At 37.6% G+C, this 21448-nt stretch overlaps 1 protein-coding gene across 3 annotated transcripts in view; it reads left to right on the plus strand.

Moving 5' to 3' along the window:
* Nucleotides 1-8404: 8404 nt before the first annotated feature.
* LOC149846715 (uncharacterized) overlaps nt 8405-21448 on the plus strand; it is a 28373-nt gene continuing 15329 nt past the window's right edge. The window contains exon 1 of one of the 3 annotated variants that reach the window (XM_089996516.1): nt 8405-8578. The gene's annotated coding sequence lies outside the window, so the exon portion shown is untranslated. Of the gene's footprint in view, nt 8579-9091; nt 9610-21448 lie in introns of those variants that run through there. The other 2 variants (XM_089996517.1, XM_089996518.1) reach the window with 2 other exon arrangements.

Genomic DNA, 21448 nt, shown 5'->3' on the forward strand with positions numbered 1-21448 from the left:
TTTTACAGATATAGAGTCATGTGTTGACTGCATAAAGGCTAAGCAGTCTAACACGTATAAGAAAGATGTCAAACACAACAATGGAAACGTAGAGATAGTGCATATAGATGTTTGTGACCCTTTTTCATTGCGTTATATGAGTGAAAAGTATTTTGATACCTTTATAGATGATTACTCACAGTATATGTATCTCTAATTATTATTTGAAAAATCAGAAGTCTTTCAGGTTTTTAAGAATCTGCAGAAAAAAATAGAGAAACAAACTGGTGAAGTTGTTAAGGTTGTTAGGTCTGATAGAGGTGGTGAATATTATGATTGTTTCACTGAAATGAGACAAAAGGAAGGGCCATTAGCATGATTTCTAAAAGAGAAAAATATTGTACCTCAGTATACCATGCCTGGTAATGCTTACCAGAATGGTGTAGATGAAAGAAAAAATCATACCTTTAAAAAAATGGTTCGAGCGATATTGAATCACTCAAACATTTCCTTGACCTTATGGGGTGAAGCTCTTAAGACAACAGGGCATATTTTGAATAAAGTTCCAACGAAGGTTGTTCAGGAGACTCTTTACGAGTTATAGACAGGTAAAAAAACTTTCTCAATCATATATGCGCATATGAGAATGTCCAGCTGAAGCTAAATTATATAACTCATATATAAAAGCCTTTGATAGTAGGACGACTAGTGGATTTTTTATAAAACCTACAGAAAGATCAAAGGGCTTTAGGTTTTATTATTCATCTCATACAACACAGATAAAGCGAGATTTCTTGAAAATGATTCTATTGGGATAGATGCATCTCAAAATATTGATTTTGAGGAAATGTGGAATTTTGGTTCCATACCTGCAAAAGAAAAAGACCCAGTTTTTCCGATCATTGTCCCTTTGGGTAATGTCAGGGAAAGTTCGGCCAATGAACATCAATCCCAAATAGACAAAGTTATTGATGAGAATATATAACAACAACAGGATACAGAAGTTCATTTAAAACCACCTATAGCACCTGTATGGAGGTCTATGAGGATCAGGAAATCTGCTATCCATCTGGACTATGTGGTGTATTTGCAAGAGTCCAATAATTTCATAGATATTGATAGTGATCATTCACCTTTGCAGAAGCCATTAAAAGTGAAAGATCAACTGTAAAACCTGTAAATTTTTTGATAATTATCGAAATAAATAAATATTAAATTCCTTTAAAATAAATATGATAATATGATACAAATTTTATCCAAATGGATCTTGGAACCGAACAAGATCAAATGGATCTTGTATTTTGATTCAGATGTGGTGAGTGGATTTGGATCCTGGATGGATCTGAAACCCAATTAGAATTCAATTGGATTTTATTGGATTCAAATATGGTTGAATCTCAATCAAGATCCAAAAATCCAGTTAGAGAGTTTAGAAGATCTAAAGTATATTGAAGATCTAACTTGAATTTGAGATCCGTTCGAAAAACCATTCGTATGTAAAGGAATCAATGAAGACAAAAAAATGCAACAAGATGAGAAGTGGTGTTGTGGTAAGGTTTATTTCCACCCTGTGAGGCAACCCAAGATCAAATCCCACCACACATGCACGACTTAGGCAAGAAAGTAATATATTGCCTTTTGGAAAAAATAGCTGCAATAATAAAATTCTCACATAGATATAAATAAATTAACATAGACTTAACTTGTAATGAAATGAATGATAGTGCATTGGAGAGGTTCGTTGCCTCTTTTGGGAATAAACCAAGTTCGAATCCCCTCATGCACATGGTTCTTTCTTTTTAAATACGTAGATGTTATTTTTGGACAAAAAGTTGGAATTTATGACAAGGACAAACGTTTTTAATTATGCCAGACATGGGTTAGCCAAAAATCTCAAATTAGGAAACTTAATTAGGTTTTAAAATGTAAATCTTAATTTTTTTTAAAGACATGAAAGACCTTCCAAGTATATAACACGTTTTCTATGGGTTTAAGATAGCAATTTAGAAAAGATGGAAGGTTGAACAACTTAATTAGAGAAAGTCAGTATTTCCTCTTTCATCCTCACATTTTCTTTTTAAGATGACACAAAATAAGAAATGAGGAGGGGCAAAATGAGGATTATCAGTTTTGATAATTCTATCAAAAACGAAAATCTTAAGTTATTGTGATCACCCTTATCCTCATCAAGAGGGTGGACGGTTTCTAGAATCTGAAATCTTGGCAGAGAACCAAAAGATAATATAAAGTTGCCAAAACAAAAGAAATCTAAACCCACAATTTTTGTAGGGTCTCTCTCTCTAAACCCTCTAGAACCTCCATTAGTTTTTCTCACCCTACAAGAAACTCCAGGCGGAAGTGAAGGGAGCACCGAGACGAACAACGTGAGTTCTTGTCAGGGCACAGTCCGTTAAATCGAGGGAAGGGCATAACTTCTCTATGTGTGTGCACAGTGCCCTGAGTCACATATATGCAGTTGGCCATGCGAATATATGTACAGTGATACATATATTTCAGTAAGTAGCCATAAAAATAAATGAATCTATATATTTCTACGGATGTACTTCTAAATTCACGTATTCACGCGAATCTTAGCGTTTCTATGTTTTTTCTTGTAAAATTTGCCTATAAAAAAAATGTTGATTATTGATATGCGTAAAGTACTATTAATCATGTGAAGTCACACATACATACTGTGAGATGAGATGATCCAGTTCATAGGTAATTGTTGTATCATATTACTGTGCATATGGAAGTATTGATTTACCCACTTGATCTGCGCACATCACTTTGATATGATCCAAATATCATTCTGACATATAGATGGAACCTATGTTTCCTGCATTACATTTTTTTTTCTATATAAAATATCTCTGCTCATTCATCGGTACACAACTAATCCAGTACATGAACAAATCATGTACCTAGATGTGTGTTACGTTCATAGCTAAATAGAACTTGTGTGATTTCCTTATTTGCACACAATCGAATTACTTAATCTATACACATCACTTTGAGATCACATGTTCTAGCATATATACTACAGGTATTTGCTGCATCATATTTTAGTCATATAAAGCATGGATGATCACGTGAGGCTCAATATTACATTGGAAGAATATAATCTAGCATAAGAATGGTTTATATATGGATCTGCACCATGGTTTAGACACATATAAGAGTTGGTATTAGTTACTTGTTCGATCCCACACTTAGTGAATCATTTACCTAATTCGGCATTAAGATTTTATATGCATGGACTAAATTACTTGAGTAATTTTGCATTTTTATCCAGATTGTATACCTCTTTTTTTTGTATTATATATTTATAAATATGTAAGTTGTTGGTATATTACCATTCTCGCATATGCATGTATAGGTCCAGTTTATATAAATTAAATTAAAGTGGGGAATGGATCGGGGTCGGCTCGATCCCGGTTCGTATTTCTCTTTTTCTGCAAAATGGATGATCGGATCTGACCATGGTGGTTGGTCTAATCCAGCCGGACATCGGCTAACCTGCACCTAGCGGCAGTGGACATGGTAGGGGATGTTGCACCCTGCCGATGTTGTTGTCGTTGTCAGCATGGTAGTGCAGCACAATGGAGTCCGTCAGACTCCAACTTGCTGTTGCAAATTGCTTATGGCCTCTTGCACATGGTGCTAGGTCACCGTCGGTCCAAAAAATGATGATAAGTGGCACACCAGTTGGAATTGACGGTATCTAGCCGGTCGCCTCTATTCAGATGGCTCAGTGCCTGCCGAACACAAGAGATTGTATATGCTTTGTTGGGCAGGGTGGAAGCCACTGCTGCACCCTTACATGCACCACTGTCTGGAATCAAACGATCCCAGCTCCTCACTTACAACCGATGAATGACTGGGTATGCTACAGTATCAACATGCATGTTGTGGCTGCCACGGACTGTGAGCAGGTCTATGACTCGTCGCAGCCCAACTACAGTTTAAATAATATATATATATATATATATATATATATATATATATATATATATATATATATATATATATATATATATATATATATATATATATATATATGTGTGTGTGTGTGTGTGTGTGTGTGTGTGTGTGTGATAAAATATTTTGAGAGACAAAAGGTTCAGTACGGCCTTATAAATGATAAATGCTCGAGTTCACCAAACCTCAATTGTATATGTATTCTTGTTCTATTTGTCAATCTAAAGAAAAATAAAATTTTGGATGGTTTTGGCCATCATAGTATACGTAGACACACTTTTGCAAAAGTTGCACATTTCACTATTTGTTTATGAAATATATGTTTATCTCATTCTTGAGTTTGTAAAGTATAGAAAATGACAATTGTACTTGTTACTTCCTTGAAAGTGAAAAATATATTACATCAGAGATTCACTATTATGCACATACTCATAAACCCAGGTATGACCCGATCCAAGCAAGATTTGGGTGGAACCCGATCCAAATAGGACCCGGATCAGTCCCAATCTGAATAGGATCCAGAGCAGATTCGATCCATACAAAATTTGGGTCTGATCTAATCCAAACATGACCCATGGATTCCAGATCCGACCCAGACCTGTGCCTTATTCGTATCCAGTTAGATTCAGATTATGATCTGGTTCATCCGGATAAGACTAGACCCATAACACAAATGGGTCCTTCCAATCGATTCCTTAATGGATCCGATACTTGGAACGAGCCCGATTCTAAATGTAAGCCAAAAAATAGGTCTGGATCGAGCCTGCCATCGGGTTGGTACACTGGATCTGACCCGGTACCCTGCACAGTAAAAAGGGGGGCCCAACCATTCAGTTTCTAAGAAACTGAGGCCTTCAATTTCATAGAAACTGAAAGACCCATAACCCTCCACGTTGCCCCACGATGATCCATGTCATCATACGACGACCGACAACGATGCCCGATCGGCGAAGGTCACCTCCCCCCAGCGATGCACCCCGGTGACACCCAGTGCTATCGACGAGAGGTAAGGAGAGTCACGTGTTGCCATCGTGCTGCGGACGTCGATGACCCTCGGCAATGATCCCCTCTTCCGACGACGACAACCGGCAACAAAGGCAACTGCTACTCCCTGGCGAGGTCTCCTCTAGCATGCCCGAAGATGACAGATTTAGAGAAAATAGAAAAAAAAGGGTTTTCGGTTTGGCCGAGTCGCCTTTGTGCAGAGGACGTCCAGTGTGACTGCTGATGATGTCGGCGGTGAACGACACCCCTTTCTCGATTGACGACACATGGTCGGAACCCCTCTGACAAAAAACCCATCAAATGATGGTTTTAGGATTCCGGCCAGCTCGGTGGTCTGATGATGGTGGTGCTGTCGACAATGAAATAGAGCTGCCAGCGGCGGCACCAGCGATCAAAGCCCCTTATCTCCTCGGTGAAACACCACCGACGAAAAGGGTAAACTCCAATTTATTTTTTTTAATATAGAGTTGTCAGTGGCTTCATCAGCTGCTGCAAGCGACCAGTCGATCGGCGTTGCTGGCAAGGTTGGGACTAACTGGATTCTCAACCACCGACAAATCCCTTCCCGACAAAAGCCGTTTCTGCAAAGGGGGAGGCCAGATATCCCCTGTTGTTCGAAAAAAGAACAATAACAGGGGGAGCAACACAAATATCACCGACGACCGAATCCAGAATGCCATCGGTCACCAGTAGTAGAACGAGCATACTCACATACCCGCCCCAATTCTCTACCCGCCTGGTGATCGCAACTGTCGGCGGCGCAGAAAAGCGACAACAGGGCTGTGACGGATACACCGACATCAGCGAGTGTAAACTGAATGCTCCCAATGCACCAACACATGCACAACAGAATTGCATGGTATGTGGACCCAAACCCCAATGTTGGCATATTCGCAAAATCAAAATCGAAATGCAAATACGTACCAGTAGATGCTATGGATGTGACGTGTAGGTGCTTAGCGTTCTCCTCAGCCTATCAACGCCCACGATGAGCCCAGGCCTTAGGTCGATGGTGAAAAGGACCCTGAACCCACTAGAAATTACTAGAATGTGGGCAATAGGAGTAATGCTCTCATCGTACGTACAACCCAACCCCTCCTTTTATAATAGGAGATAAGAGTGATTATTCCAAGTTCAGGTAACTTTAACCCCACTAACCCCAATTAACTACCCACTAAATAGCCCACTAACAGTGTCAAACCAGGTCACTTTTATGGGTTGGACCCAGACCCGAAATATTCAACAATTTCAAGATTTGTCCACTAACAGCACACATTCATTTTTTGAAAAGAAAACTGGTTTGTGCAATACGAGAAGAAGAGATTCCATTGCGAACGCTGCCTACCCAAACTTAAGGTTGGCGGTTGCCATGTTCTGTTAGAAAGTAGGTCATTGGAAGGTCCCTAAACTTTTCTCCTTTTTTTCAGATGAAAACAGGAATCGATGTTTGCTAATTTCCCTTTATACAGAAAACAATTAGACTTCTTTGGATTTCCCCTACCACCAATAGCCCCCCCCCCCCACTATAGTTATTGTGCATGTAGCCAGTAGCCACATGCAATACTTACAAAGAAATTTATTCCCTCTTGTCTTTAATTCCTGAGAGTTGGATTCTTAGCCCATCTCATGTGAAGTCCATGTGATACCTGCGTGCTGCAAAATGGAGATTAACAAATCACTAGAGTAAATTACAAGTGCTGGAAAGGCCCTCTAATAAATGCTAGTATGCCACCATTTTTGCTGGCGCAATGGCCGTATCAATCTTTATTCTTCACCATCTTGAACATATTGCTTTATTACACTTAATAATATAAGAGCAGTCAGCCACAAATTTGGTCTTTATCACAAGAAATAATAAAAAAATGACAAGTTTTTATTTACTATGGTTTGATTTGTTTATAATTTTGGACCAAGTCCGCCTATGTGATTTTCAGACATGCAATTAGGGGTGGGCATCGGGCTGGCTCAGCCAGGCCCAGGCCCGTTTAGAGTTCAGCCCATCGGGTTTTAAGTGCAGTCCCGCCCGGATATGGCCCAGCCCATTAATAAATGGGTTGAATTTTAGCCCGCTTCACATGCTCGGGTTTGAAGAGCAAACCATGACAGGCTGGGTTGATCCAACCCGGCCCAAATTCATTTATAAGTTATTTTGAATGAAGTTCATAATTTAATAATTATAATACCAAAAGCAATGAATTAAGTTAAAGATTAATGCACCCAACTAATTATCTTTCTATTTTTCATATAACCTATGTAACTAATTAGGTAAAATAGTAATAGTTACTAAGTTACTATCCAACCAACTACTAAAAAATTAATTAGGTAACTCAGGCCCACCGGGTTGGCTTGGTAGCCAGTGGGATGGCTCAGGCCCAATCCATGTATATAACAAGCTGGGTTTTGGCCCGAAAGCTAATCTTTACCCAAACCCGACACATGATGGACCAGTTCAGCTTGGCCCACCTGGCCCATTGTCCACCCCTACATGCAACCAATGAATAGGGATGATGTCATTCATCTAATAATATTCTGATATTAGAGAGAAGACCTTTTCCAATGAAACAAAAGAGGATTAGTTTAATAGTATAAGTCACAGTGAGGTCCTGTGTCAAGCTGAAGGCCTAGGATTGAATCCTGCTGGCGCATGAGGGCTGCTGTTACTTTATCATGGTTGGGGGCAGATAAGGCCTAGGTGATCGTGTCCTCGATCTGGAGCTTTACCACGCAGCAAGGCAGGCCCATTAAGTGAGCGGGTTCTCGGTGAGGGATTTCCTTAGTCATCAAGAAAATAATAAGTCTCACTTAACTAAGTATACCCGATTAGCTCAATAGAAAATAATGAAACTTCAATATTTTTTTTCCTTAAATTGCAGAATTGTTCAATTTCCTTTCTTTCAAATGCATAAAATCCATCTACCTGGTTAGAAACGTCTAATAAGACCAATTTTTCAGCTCAGGGCAGGGGACAACAACATGATTGATACCATCCCATGATATCTCTTACAACTAAACCATGGGATTCGAACTTCAAACGTCCCAACACAGGGTGACGTGCACTAACTGCTCCTGCCACACAAGCAGAGCCCCCCGTTGGTCCCAAATGTTAGAGATCGTGTGTGTTGAACATGGTTCATTTACTATATTAAGAGGTTATATAATGTCTAATTATACTAGAATATTCAATATTTAAATATGAAAAGTCAATGACTCACAATCATGAAGATAAAAAAATGATTTAAAAGTGACATAAAGCATTACGTTGGAGTCAACTTGAGCATGGTAAAAGAATATGCTAAAACGTGATCCAAAAAAGTAAGTTTTTAAGAGAAAATATACTATGGTCCTGAACTATTTGAACGGTCCGGAATGTGGGTTATGAAAGGGCCCCACTCCACCCCATCCCATCCCGTTTCCCAAGGTACTGTTCCAAGGCCAAAGCAGAGCACATTGGCATTGGGTGCTGTTCTGCTCCCGCGGTATATTCGCGCTCCTCTCTCCAGTCTCCCCTGGTCCTCATTAGATCGTGGCCTCGGCACATTTCTGTCATCGGTTGATTCCTCTCCGTTCAAACCCTAAACTTTTCCGAGCGGGGAATCTCTCTGTCCCTGCAAAGGTTAGTCTCTCTCTCTCTCTGAATCGTAGATTTTTGGTACCACAAACGCGATCTCTTTTTGTGTTGCTTCTCGTTCGTCTGTTTTTTGAGGAGCGTATGTAATGTATTGCTTCATCGTTTGGTTTGATATCAGTATCACATGCCTTTGCGAGATGGGTAGCCATTAAAGTCCTCTCCTAAAGCTTAATTTCACGTGATTGCATTAAAAAGAAGAAAGTGCTCCTTTCACTTTCCCTTTTTGTTACTTTTTTTCTTTTTGTTATAATGGTGGCATATGAGATTGTGAGTTATCTTTTTTTTTATTTAGGTTAAATCTTTTTAATCCATGTGTGTGTGTGTGGAGAGAGAGAGATTGTTTGTGGTGTTATTTGTTGGGTTAGCGTAATTGCTTCGTCCCTAGCTTCTGTTTGACCTTCCATTCTTGTGGGGGTTTGCGTTTGTGAGGTCTTGATTAACTGAGACGAGGATTGATTGCCCTCTTCCTTTGTGTGGTTGTGGTAGAGTTATGTGCATTCCTTTCCTATTGGCTATCATGATGGGTTATTGGTCGTTGGGAATCTCCTTAAGCAAAATTCTGGGTTTACATTTTTGCGTCTGCGTGCTACGCAGTCATTGGCATTACGATGCGTTGTGTTTATGGCGACCACCCACTTTGCAACAGGCGTCACTGTTGGGACAATTGAGATGCTAGTGTCCGATGGTATCAATAAGTTTGAAATTGTGAGAGTTGGTTTGGAGATTGATTTTGCAAAAGATTGGGTTTATTTTTAGGGTTTGTTTACATCTTATCTCTGTTTCTGTGTTTCGTTGGTAGCATGATGCACTTGTTTTTCTGTTGCCCAAAATTCTAGTCAGATCCTAGATGCAGACCATAGGAACGGTATTTTTGGAATGAGGTGCTGCAGTGTGTTGTGGTCTTGTTCTTAGTCTTGGATGTTTTGGATCTAATTAGAATGGAAATGACAGAGTGCTGCAAGATGAAGACAAGTACTTTGATACTACCCCAAATTTCTACTCGCAGATAACTACTTGTATGGTTTCATTTAGTTCTTCTAGTTTACTGGTTCCCAAGCGGTGCTCATTCAAATTCAATTCAAATTATCTTACTTAGGACATTAATGCATCAGTTTTGGCTAGATTATAAGTGTATTGCAATTTATGCATTATTTTCTCTTTAAACCTGTCAACATGGTTCTTTGTTATGAACATTTTGATTCATGAGATTAAAAAAGCATTTGGGCATATTGCTTTTGCACTCGTATGGCATCTTGGATTACATCCTCTTGATCAATGTGGTTTTCTGAATGCCAAGATGATTTTTAGTAAATTAATGCTCCAGGGAAGATGCTTCTGTGATGTGGGGTTTGTCTTATGGTAAATAAACACATTTCAAGGCTGGGAGCATTCCTTGAATTTCATGTGATAGGTTCCGTTGTTTCAAATAGATATTTATTGCTAGTCATTACCTTTGAACATTTGACACACAACTGGAGGTATTTCACATGTTTAGGCATGTAGAGAGATGATGTTGATTCATATGTCTTGGTATTCTCTTTTCCAGTCATGTATCTGGGATTCTGGATTAGGATAGATAGCTTTAACTGCGTCTACTGTGTGCTATAGAGTCCCACTGCTTGCATCTAGCCCAATCATGTTGACATGGGATAAGGGCAAATAGGCATGGCCGTTTGTTGTAGTATAATAGATCGATGGGTTTAAGAAGGATGATGGAACAGAGTGCAGATGCTGGCTGCTGTAGTATACCAATGGCTGAATGCTTTCTTATGCATCTGTCAGACCATTGTAGTCTAGCTTTATCCAAATAATTCCTGTGTCTTGTATCTATTGTTGTCACAAACGGGATTAGCATCCCATTTTCTACTTATAGTACATTAGGTGGTCATGTTTATAGATTTTTTGTTTAGTCATTTGAGGATCAAGTACAATGGGTGAAAACTAAGAGTGTCCTGTTAGTTTTGTAGCTTTTGGAGGTGATGTAAACAATTGTCTTAGATTATCCATCTAACGTACAATATGTAACATGGGTACTTCAAGAAGGGTGATGTACCTGTGTCGACAAGGATACTGGTACTTCGTTGGCTATGGGTCAGAGCAACTTGGGGTCTGATCCAACTCTGACCTGATCCATTTTAAGGTGTATAAAGGGTTGTTTTTATTCATTCTAGAAGTAAAAAGGGAGAGGCTGAGATTGGGAACACAAAATGGTGCCAGGATTTATGATGCGACACATGGATAACAAGGGTTTTGAGATGCAGGTGTACCTATTAATATACTGCTGGGTGGGGGTTTGTTTTGGGCTTGGGTGATTGTCATAGTGGGGTTGAGGATTTCAGGGTGTTTCAGGTTGTCTGTGTGTTTTCTCATCTTTCATCAGGTTCTTTATTTCTTCTTGGTCAAAAACCATACTATTAGTTTTCTGTCTGCTGATATACCAGTAAGCTTTAAAATTTGGGGTTGGAGCCGTTCTCCTAGGCCTACAGTTTTCACTTGAAATTTGACATTGAAGAAGCACACCACTTGTGATAAATGTCAATAGGGATTAGGGAGGGGTATTGTAAAGAAGCACTAATATTAGTGCTTATCAACTCTACTAAGGACTTGATAAGAATATTCTCTCACAAAAGTGCACTAAGGCACATAAATATCACAAAATGCACTCAAGCACATATAAAAAATATTACACCTTCATTATGAGACATCATTGTAAAAGTATCTCCACCAAGATACTAAGATCAAGACCTTAATATTCTTGATAATAAACCCACCACGAATGCACAATAAGAATACTTTAGAACACTTGTGCACAAAGGCACAACTCATAAATAACCCACAAATGCACAAAGGCATAAAAACAATGGAATCAATTTATTAAACACTTGGGCTTTGACTCAAAGCCATGAAGAAATACAAAGGGGAGAGCCCCTATTTATAACCACAAAAAGGAGCCTTGGAGGGGCTCCACTCATAGACGTTGGAGCCCCTCCAACGGTCACAAATGTGACCGTTGGAGGGGCCCAACGTCTATTTGAGTGGGCCCCCCAAGGTACCTTTTGGTACTAGAATTAAAAGAAATAAAAAATAAAAAGAAAAAGAAAAAGAAAAAGAAAAATAAACTAAATTACAATCACATTCATAAAGTGAATGTGCGTAAAACAAGGGAAAAGACTAAACTACCCCTACGACTTAAACAAAGTAGAAATATATATTTTATATATATAATAAGTAGATACATATACATATATATTAATATATGTATATGTATTACCTTATATATATAAAATATATATATTACATTAAATGATTAGGTACATATTTTAACACCCCCCTCAAACTTAGGGCAGGATGACCGAGAGTTTGCTAAGAAGAAAGTTGAAGCGCGGTGCACACAAGGCTTTAGTGAAGAAGTCCGCCAATTGATATTCGGACGTGACATATGGAAGGTCAATGGTTCCTTTGAGATACGCCTCCCGAACATAGTGACAATCCATCTCTATGTGTTTGGTCCGCTCATGAAAAGTGTGATTTTTAGCAATATAAATCGCACTTTTGTTGTCACAGCAAAGCTTGATAGGCCCTTCAATATTGATCCCCATGTCTTCCAGCAACTGACGAATCCAAACAATTTCCATGGTAGTAGTCGCCATGGCACGATATTCGGCTTCAGTTGATGATAGAGACACCTTTTGCTGCTTCTTGCATCTCCACGAGATCAATGAGTCTCCTAAGAAAACACAAAAACCAGTGGTGGAGTGACGGTTATTTGGGTCACCTCCCCAATCAGAGTCAGTATAAGCGATTAATTTTAACTTAGAAGAAGAAGACAAAAAAACTCCCTTATTAATAGTGTTCTTTAGGTATCTTACGACACGTAAGATAGCACCCATGTGAACAGAAGTTGGTGAATGCTGAAACTGACTTGCCGTATGCACCGCATGTGAGATATCTAGTCTGGTGATACTTAGGTACATCAACGATCCTACTAGTTGCCTGTAGGGAGTAGGATCGGAGAGAGGAACACCATCATCAATCTTCATTTTAGCTCCTACTATAGCAGGAGTTTCACAAATTTTATCATCTATAATACCTGATCTGTCAATAATCTCAGATGCAAGCTTAGTTTGAGACAAAAAATATCCTCTATGAGAGTATGCTACCTCAATACCCAAAAAATAAGTTAAGAAACCCAAGTCAGACATTTCAAACTTATCCTTTAAAATGGATTTTATGCTTTTAATCCCTTTAGAATCGCTCCCAGTTATAAGCATGTCATCCACATAAAGTAATAGAATAACAATCCCTGCATTAGATTTTCTAACAAACAAAGCAGTATCAGTAAAACAGGATGAAAAACCATTTTCTAACATTACAGAGTTAAACCTATCATACCAAGCCTTGGGAGCTTGTTTTAATCCATAAAGTGCTTTCCGAAGAAGGAACACTTTTCCTTTAGGAGATTCCTTTCCAGGAGGAGCATCCATATATACTTCTTCGTTTAGATCTCCGTTTAAAAACGCATTCTTAACATCCATCTGATAGATGTTCCATTTATTGATTGAGGCAACGGTTATAAGACATCGGACGGTGACCATCCGAGCAACCGGGGCAAAGGTCTCCTCATAATCAATCCCATATTTTTGACCATATCTTTTTGCAACTAAGCGGGCCTTATATCTCTCAAGGGACCCATCACTCTTAGTTTTGACTTTAAACACCCATCTACACCCTATTGCTTTCTTGTCTTTAGGGAGGTCTTGAAACTCCCATGTCTTTGCTTTCTTTAGGGTTTCAAGTTCATTATTCATAGCGACTATCCATTCCGGACATTTTCGTGCTTCCTCGAAATCCCTAGGTTCTATGTAAGAGTGAATGGCGCTTAGACAGGCTCTATATTTCGGTGAAAATGACTCATATGAGATGAACCTAGAAGGGGGTCTTCTTGATCTTTCGGTCCTACGAAGATTTTCTTCACTCGAAGGGGTAGGCTCACTATCATATCTTTCGAGGGCAGTTCTAAAAGTATTCCTATCTCTATGAGAGTAGGTTATAGGATCTCTATGTGATTCTTCATTGATGTGTTGATGAAGTGTTGAGGAATCAGAATGAGTTTCATTATTATTCAAGTCATTTTGATTTGTTTCATCATCACTAGTATCATCATCTTCAGTTAATAAATCAAACAGAAAAGAATAGTCTATATTCTCGTCATTAGTTTCAAGTTTCTCGAAACCACTAACATTTTCCAAGAAGCTTACATTTCTGGAAACATATAGTTTATCACTTTTAATATCATAACAGCGAAAGCCTTTATGAGTTTCAGAATCACCAAGAAAGGCACAAGGAATGGCCTTAGGGGAGAGTTTGTCATTTTTATCAGTAAGGACAAAACATTTACATCCAAAAACCCTTAACCTGCTATAATCAGGTTCTTTTTCATATAATTTTTCAAATGGGGAAATCTTGTTCAAGTTTTTAGATGGAAGTCTGTTTATGAGATAGACAGAAGTAAGGGCAGCCTCCGCCCAAAGTTTTTTTGGAATATTTTGTGAAATGAGCAAAGTTCGTGTTGTTTCAATAATGTGCCTATGTTTTCGTTCCGCCAACCCATTTTGTTGGGGGAGTTTTAGGACAAGACTTTTGATGGAGAATTCCATAATTTTCAAGATAACTTTTGAATTCATTGGAAAGATATTCGCCACCCGAATCGGTTCTAAGAATTTTTAACTTTCTATTGAATTGATTTAAAACCATCATATGAAATGTTTTAAAAGTTGAGAAAACTTCATGTTTATGTTTAAGAAAATATATCCAACTAAACCTAGTGAAATCGTCCACATAGATAACATAGTATGAGAAACCTCCCTTAGATATCACCGGAGCCGGACCCCATACATCGGAGTGAACAATTTCAAAAGGTCTTGTTGTAAACATAGATCTTTGAGGAAAAGGGAGACTTTTCATTTTTCCAAGAATACATTCATTACAAACAAAATTTTCATTACAAAGATGCTTAATAAAGGGAAAATAAGAGATTTTAACAATGTTGGGATGACCCAATCTCTTATGCCATACATGAATATCTTTGTTTTGAACAACATTACAAAATTGATCCTTGGGAATTTTAAGAAAATCAACATAGTAGAGGTCGCCTCTCCTAGAGCCTTCCCCAATCAACTTCCCGGACTGGCGATCCTGTATCCAACATTTATTAGAAGAAAACCTTATATCGCAACCATGGTCCGAGAGTTGAGAAACAGAAAGTAAATTTAAGTTTAATTTTGGTATAAGATGAATTTTTGGGATAAAGAAGTCTTGTTTTTCAAAATTGCCCATTCCTTTAATTTCAAGAGGTGTTCCATCCGCCGTTGAGACAAAAGATGGAAGAAAATTTTTAGAATAATCAGAGAGAAAACAAGGACTTGGAGTCATATGAAATGAGGCACCGGAATCAAGGAGCCAAGATGACTTACCGAGAGAGGATGATGATGACATAGCGGCTCCAGAAATGCCTCCTTTCTGAATAGGTTGAAGAGCATCCACAATTTGTTGAAGCGAAAGAGACTCATTTGATGACGAAGGTCGTTCTTCTGATTGGGATGCTAAAGCCGCGGCAAGAAATTTCTTCCATTTAGGACAAAGGGGTTTGATATGCCCTGGTTCTTTACAAAAATGACAAGTTAATTTGCTATAGTCTCTCTTGCCATATCGATCATTTCCTCCTTGCCCTTGATTCTTGAAATGTGGAGGTTTGTAGGTTTTCAAGTTATTTTCGGGTCTTGACACGACATTAACCACTTCATAATCACTTTGAGAAGGGGTAGCAAGAATACTCGGGTTATTTTTACTAATCCCCATACGTGTTTCCTCACCACTTAGCTTGGTGATGACATCTTCAATAGAAGGGGATGTGAAAGCGGATAGGAGAGAGGACCGAATTTGCTCAAATTCGGGTCTAAGACCATTTAAAAAATTAAAAAACCGATCTTCCTCTAGTTGCTTGTGTCTTAATTCAATAGCTTCTCCGCTCCATTTTGGTTCGAGCATAGCAAGCTCGTCCCAAATAGATGATAATTCGACAAAATATTCCCGAATAGACAAATCATTTTGTTGAAGAGTCAAAGCTTTCTTTTGGAGATAATATTTGTGTGATAAGTCCCTTGAAGTATACATTTTTTCAAGGTACAACAAAGCTTCAAAGGCCCTTTTAAACTTAATGATGTTGGCATTGATCTTGGTTTCAACGGACGAAAAAATCCAAGATAAAATTTTGAAGTTCTTCATTTCCCACTCATCATGCCTTTTTGAATATTCTTCAAGGGCCTTTTGTCTATCTTCACCTTCAAGAATCTTAATATCCCCTTTCTCTATGATAGAAAGTTTGGGTTCGGGTTCCGATATGGAACCTTGAACGTATCCCCAAAGGCCTTTCCCTTTGATATGGGCTTCCATATTGCCGGCCCAAACATGATAGTTCGAACCACTAAGTTTAAACCCAAGGGAGAAGTGGGAGTCTTTTTCACCCATTAGAGAGGTAAGATGATAGAAAATAATGTGTACCTTAAGAGTTTTTCCAACTTTTCTTGACAAAAGTTGCTTCTAAAATATCGCCCGAAGTAGATGATATACTTCAAAACTTCACTTACTTGAGGGCACGATTACCGAGGTACTTCACAAGTGGCGGGATGCACTATCCTCCTTTTTCAATGAGGCTCTGATACCATGTAAAAGTATCTCCACCAAGATACTAAGATCAAGACCTTAATATTCTTGATAATAAACCCACCACGAATGCACAATAAGAACACTTGTGCACAAAGGCACAACTCACAAATAACCCACAAATGCACAAAGGCATAAAAACAATGGAATCAATTTATTAAACACTTGGGCTTTGACTCAAAGCCATGAAGAAATACAAAGGGGAGAGCCCCTATTTATAACCACAAAAAAGAGCCTTGAAGGGGCTCCACTCATAGACGTTGGAGCCCCTCCAACGGTCACAAATGTGACCGTTGGAGGGGCCCAACGTCTATTTGAGTGGGCCCCCAAGGTACCTTTTGGTACTAGAATTAAAAGAAATAAAAAAAGAAAAAGAAAAATAAACTAAATTACAATCACATTCATAAAGTGAATGTGCGTAAAACAGGGGAAAAGATTAAACTACCCCTACGGCTTAAACAAAGTAGAAATATATATTTTATATATATAATAAGTAGATACATATACATATATATTAATATATGTATATGTATTACCTTATATATATAAAATATATATATTACATTAAATGATTAGGTACATATTTTAACAATCATCACTAAAACACACCTACACAATGGAGCCTTTAGCCCACTATATATACAAGCTGGAGAAAGAGCTAGCCGTTGGGCATCTCCCAACGACTCTAAATGGAGCTGTTGGGAGGTAGCCCAACGGTTGGTCAGCAGTCAACATAAAAAACAAAAAAAAGAAGAAAAGACAAAAAATGAAAAGAAAAGAATAAAAATACAAAAAAGATAAAAATAAAAAAGGAGCCACCTATATATATATATATATAGTCAAGTATATACATACATACAATATGAATTTCTAACAGTCTCCCTCAAACTTACGGTGCAATCACCGAAAGTTTGTCAAGAAGAAAATTGAATCTTGGCGATCAAAGAGCCTTGGTGAAGAAATCATTGAATCTTGACGGTTGGTCAGCAGTCAACATAACAAGTTGATATTCTGATGTCACATATGGGAGGTCAATTGTCTTCTTTAAGTATTCTTCACGAACAAAATGACAGTCCATCTCTATATGCTTAGTCCGTTCATGAAACGTGTGATTCCGAGAAATGTATATGAAACTCTTGTTGTCACAGCATAATCTCATGGGATTATGAAGATGAACTCTCATATATGTAATTAGTTGTTTGAGCCATACAATCTCCATGGTGGTGATGGGCATTGCTCTATACTCAGTTTCTCTGGATGATAATGACACTTTTTGTTGTTTTTTGCACTTCTACGAAATAAGAGACTCCTCTAAAAATACACAAAAACCAGTTGTTAAACGCTTGTTATTCGGATCCCCTCATCAATCAGCATCTGAGTAAACAATAAGATTTAATGAGGAAGAAGAGAAGAGAAAGACTCCCTTATTGATGGTGTCTTTAATGTATTTGATGATTCTCATGACTGCACCCATATGAGTTGATGTTGGAGTATGCTGGAACTGACTGACCACATGAATTGCATGAGCTACATCAGGTCTTTTAATACTTAGATATACGAGAGATCCAACCAGTTGTCTCAAGGGAGTTGGATTGTCCAAAGGAATCCCATCATCAGCTCACATCTTCGTTCCAACAATCTCTGGAGTATCAACAACTTTGTCATATGATAATCTTGACCTGTCAATGATATCTAAAGCAAACTTTGTTTGTGACAATATATATCCTCTGTTAGAATATGATACTTCTATTCCAAGAAAGTATGTTAAAAAACCAAGAGCTGTCATTTTAAAAGTGTTTTACTTTTTTAATTTGTTCTTTGTCACTACCTGCAATCAGCATATTATCAACATATAGAAGAAGAATTATAATACTTGTAGAAGAATTCTTGACAAACAAAGCTCTGTCAGTATAACAAGGTTTGAAACCATACTTTGTAATAACATTGATAAATATGTCAAACCATGCTTTAGGTGCTTGTTTGAGTCTATACAGAGCTTTTCTTAATCTAAGCACTTTGCCTTTAGAAACTATCAACCCAGGTGGAATATTCATATATACTTCCTCATTAAGGTTCCCGTTTAAACTGACATTCTTAACATCCATTTGAAATAAATTTCAATTTTTAACAGCAACAATAGCCACAAGAATTCTAACGATTGTCATTCTAGCAACAAGAGCAAAGATTTCTTCATAGTCTACTCCGTACTCCTGAGAATAACCTTTGGCAACTAACCTGACTTTATGTCTTTCCAGGGATCCATCACTCTTTGTCTTGACTTTGAAGACCCATCTACAACCTATGGTTTTCTTTCATAGAGGTAAATTTAGGATTTCCCAAGTATTGGCACCTTCCAATGCATCTAGTTCAATACGCATAGCTTTTTCCCATTTAGGAAGATTTTTGGTTTCATTGTAACATGAGGGTTTAAAGTATGAATGGATGGCTAAAAGGCATGCTCTATGTTTAGGAGAGGAGTCATAGGAAACAAATCTATTGGGAATTCTTGGAGTTCTCTCAAATCTACGAATGATAATTTGTTCGGAGGGAGCTTCCAAAGATTTGTGAGCATTTAGATTTTTGGTGTACATGTTCCTATTCCTTCTAGGATATACTATTGGTTCAACTGTTGTTTCTCTTTCAATAGAGGACTCTATAGGAGTAACTTGACTATCATCATCCCCATAATTAGAGAGTAGTTTAAACAATGAGTAATCAACGTTTACATTTTGTGACATACATCCTTCAAATCCACTTTCATTTTCAACGAAATTAACATTTCTTGATACAAGGAGTTTATCATTTTTGATATCATAACATTTAAACCCTTTTTGTGATTTAGAATACCCAATGAAAGCATAAGGAATAGCATTGGAAAACAGTTTGTCTCCTTTATCTTTTAAAACATAACACTTGCAAGTAAAGATTCTAAGCCTTTGATAATCAGGTTTATACTTAAATAGCTTTTCGAAGGGAATTTCATTTGATAGAGATTTCGAGGGCATCCTATTGATAAGATATACTGAGGTTAGGGCAGCTTCAGCCCAAAGGTTTTTGGGGACATTTTTAGAGATAAGTAATGTCCTTGTAGTTTCTATAATATGTCAATGTTTTCTTTCTGAAATTCCGTTTTGTTGAGGTGTTCTAGGACACGATCTTTGGTGCAAAATCCCTTCATTTTCTAAAAATTATTTAAAATCATTTGATAAATACTCTCCCCCAGAGTCCGTTCTTAGGATTTTATTTTTACTTTCAAATTGAGTTTTGATCATGTTATGAAAATTTTTGAAGGATGCAAACTCATAAGATTTAAATTTAAGAAAATAAATCCAACAATATCAAGTATAATCATCAATGAATACAACATAGTAGGAGAATCCTCCTTTAGAAACTACCGGAGCAAGATCCCACACATTCAAATTGACCAACTCAAAAGGCATGGAGGAGTAAAAAGTCCTTTGTCCAAAAGGCAAAGATATCATTTTTCCAAGTATGCATTCCTTGTATTCAAAATTGTTTTTGCAAAGATCCCTAGTAACATGTACAAAATTTAATTTTCTTACGTTTGGATGACCAAGTCTATGATGCCAAACTTTGATATCTTTTGTGTGGGCAATATTACAAAAAAATTCTTTTGGAATACAAAGTGAGTTCATGTAATAAAGATCTCCTTGCCTAGAACCTCCCCTAATCAATTTCCCGGGCTGACGATCCTGCACCCAACATTTGTTTGATGAGAATACATATCACATCGATGATCCGAGATTTGAGAGGCGAAAAGTAAGTTAAGATGTAATTTTAGTATAAATCTTACTTTTGGGATGAAAAACTTGTTGTCTTTAGTCAAATCATTTTTAAAATTTTCAATACCCTTTATTTTTAAAGATGTTCCATCGGTAGTAGAAACAAAATGTGCATTTGAGTTAGGTTGACATTCGGATAAAATAAACTTATGTGGGGTCATATGAAATAAAGCTCTAGAGTCAAGAAGCCAAGAGGACATACCTGGAGTTGAAGAATATGCAATGGCCGCCCCCGATATTGAGCCTTTAAATAATGGTTGTAGTGCCTCCGTTAATTGTGCCAATGACTTGGAGAGATCTTTGAGGCTTATGTTGTCTTCTTCTTGCTTTGATAGAGCCGTCACAAGACTCACAAGCCTTTTTTCATGAGGTCTAGTCTTTTTTGAATCTAGGACATTGAGGTTTGATGTGATCGGGCTCATGACAATTATAACAAATTACTTTGTATTCTCCTCTATTTTGATTTTTATTGAAATGGGGAGGCTTATAAGGCTTGATATGATTTCCCGGTTTGTAGGCGGCAAGAGCACAATCATCTTCTTGAGTGATACTAGGTGTAGCAAGAACATTATCATTATTGCTCATATTAAGTCTAGTTTCTTCTCCACTAAGTTTAGTGAGAATTTCATTAATAGGAGGAGGTGATGAGGAAGATAGTAAAGAGATCCTAGTTTTTTCAAACTCGGGTCTCAAACCATAAAGAAAGGCAAAAAGTCTATCTTCTTCAACTTGAGCCTTCCGCATCTCGATACATTTTTCTTCACATTTTGGTTCAAATTGAACGAGTTGAGTCCAAATGGAAGACAATTCCATAAAGTAGTCTCTAACATTTTTATCTCCTTATTTGATATTTCTAGCATTTTTTTGGAGATAATACTTATGAGCAATATCTTTCTCGGTAAACATACTTTTAAGATATTCCCATGCCTCACTTGCGTTCTTGTAGAATAATAGATTTGAGGCAATCTTGGTTTCAACTCCACTTAGCATCCAAGATAAATTTTTTGCATTTTTCATGTTCCATTCATCTAATTTTTTATAATATTCCTCCATTGCTTTTTCTCTTTATTTTCCTTCGAGATTTCTCTCAACATTTTTTTCACATATAGTAAGTTTAGGAGTAGGTTCGGAGATAGTACCTCTAACGTATCCCCATAATCCTTAACCTTTTATGAATGCCTCCAAATGTCCCGCCCAAATGATGTAGTTGCTACCGTCAAGCTTGAATGGTGGAACGAAGTTGGAGTTGCTTGAGTTAAGAGACATGAATTCAGCCATATTGAAGAGGGAGGAATCACTATCAAAGGAGAATCATCAGCACACTTTACGA

Source organism: Nuphar pumila, chromosome 2 (genome assembly GCF_984573655.1).
Source record: "Nuphar pumila chromosome 2, dmNupPumi1.hap1.1, whole genome shotgun sequence".
In the NCBI taxonomy this organism is placed as follows: domain Eukaryota; kingdom Viridiplantae; phylum Streptophyta; class Magnoliopsida; order Nymphaeales; family Nymphaeaceae; genus Nuphar; species Nuphar pumila.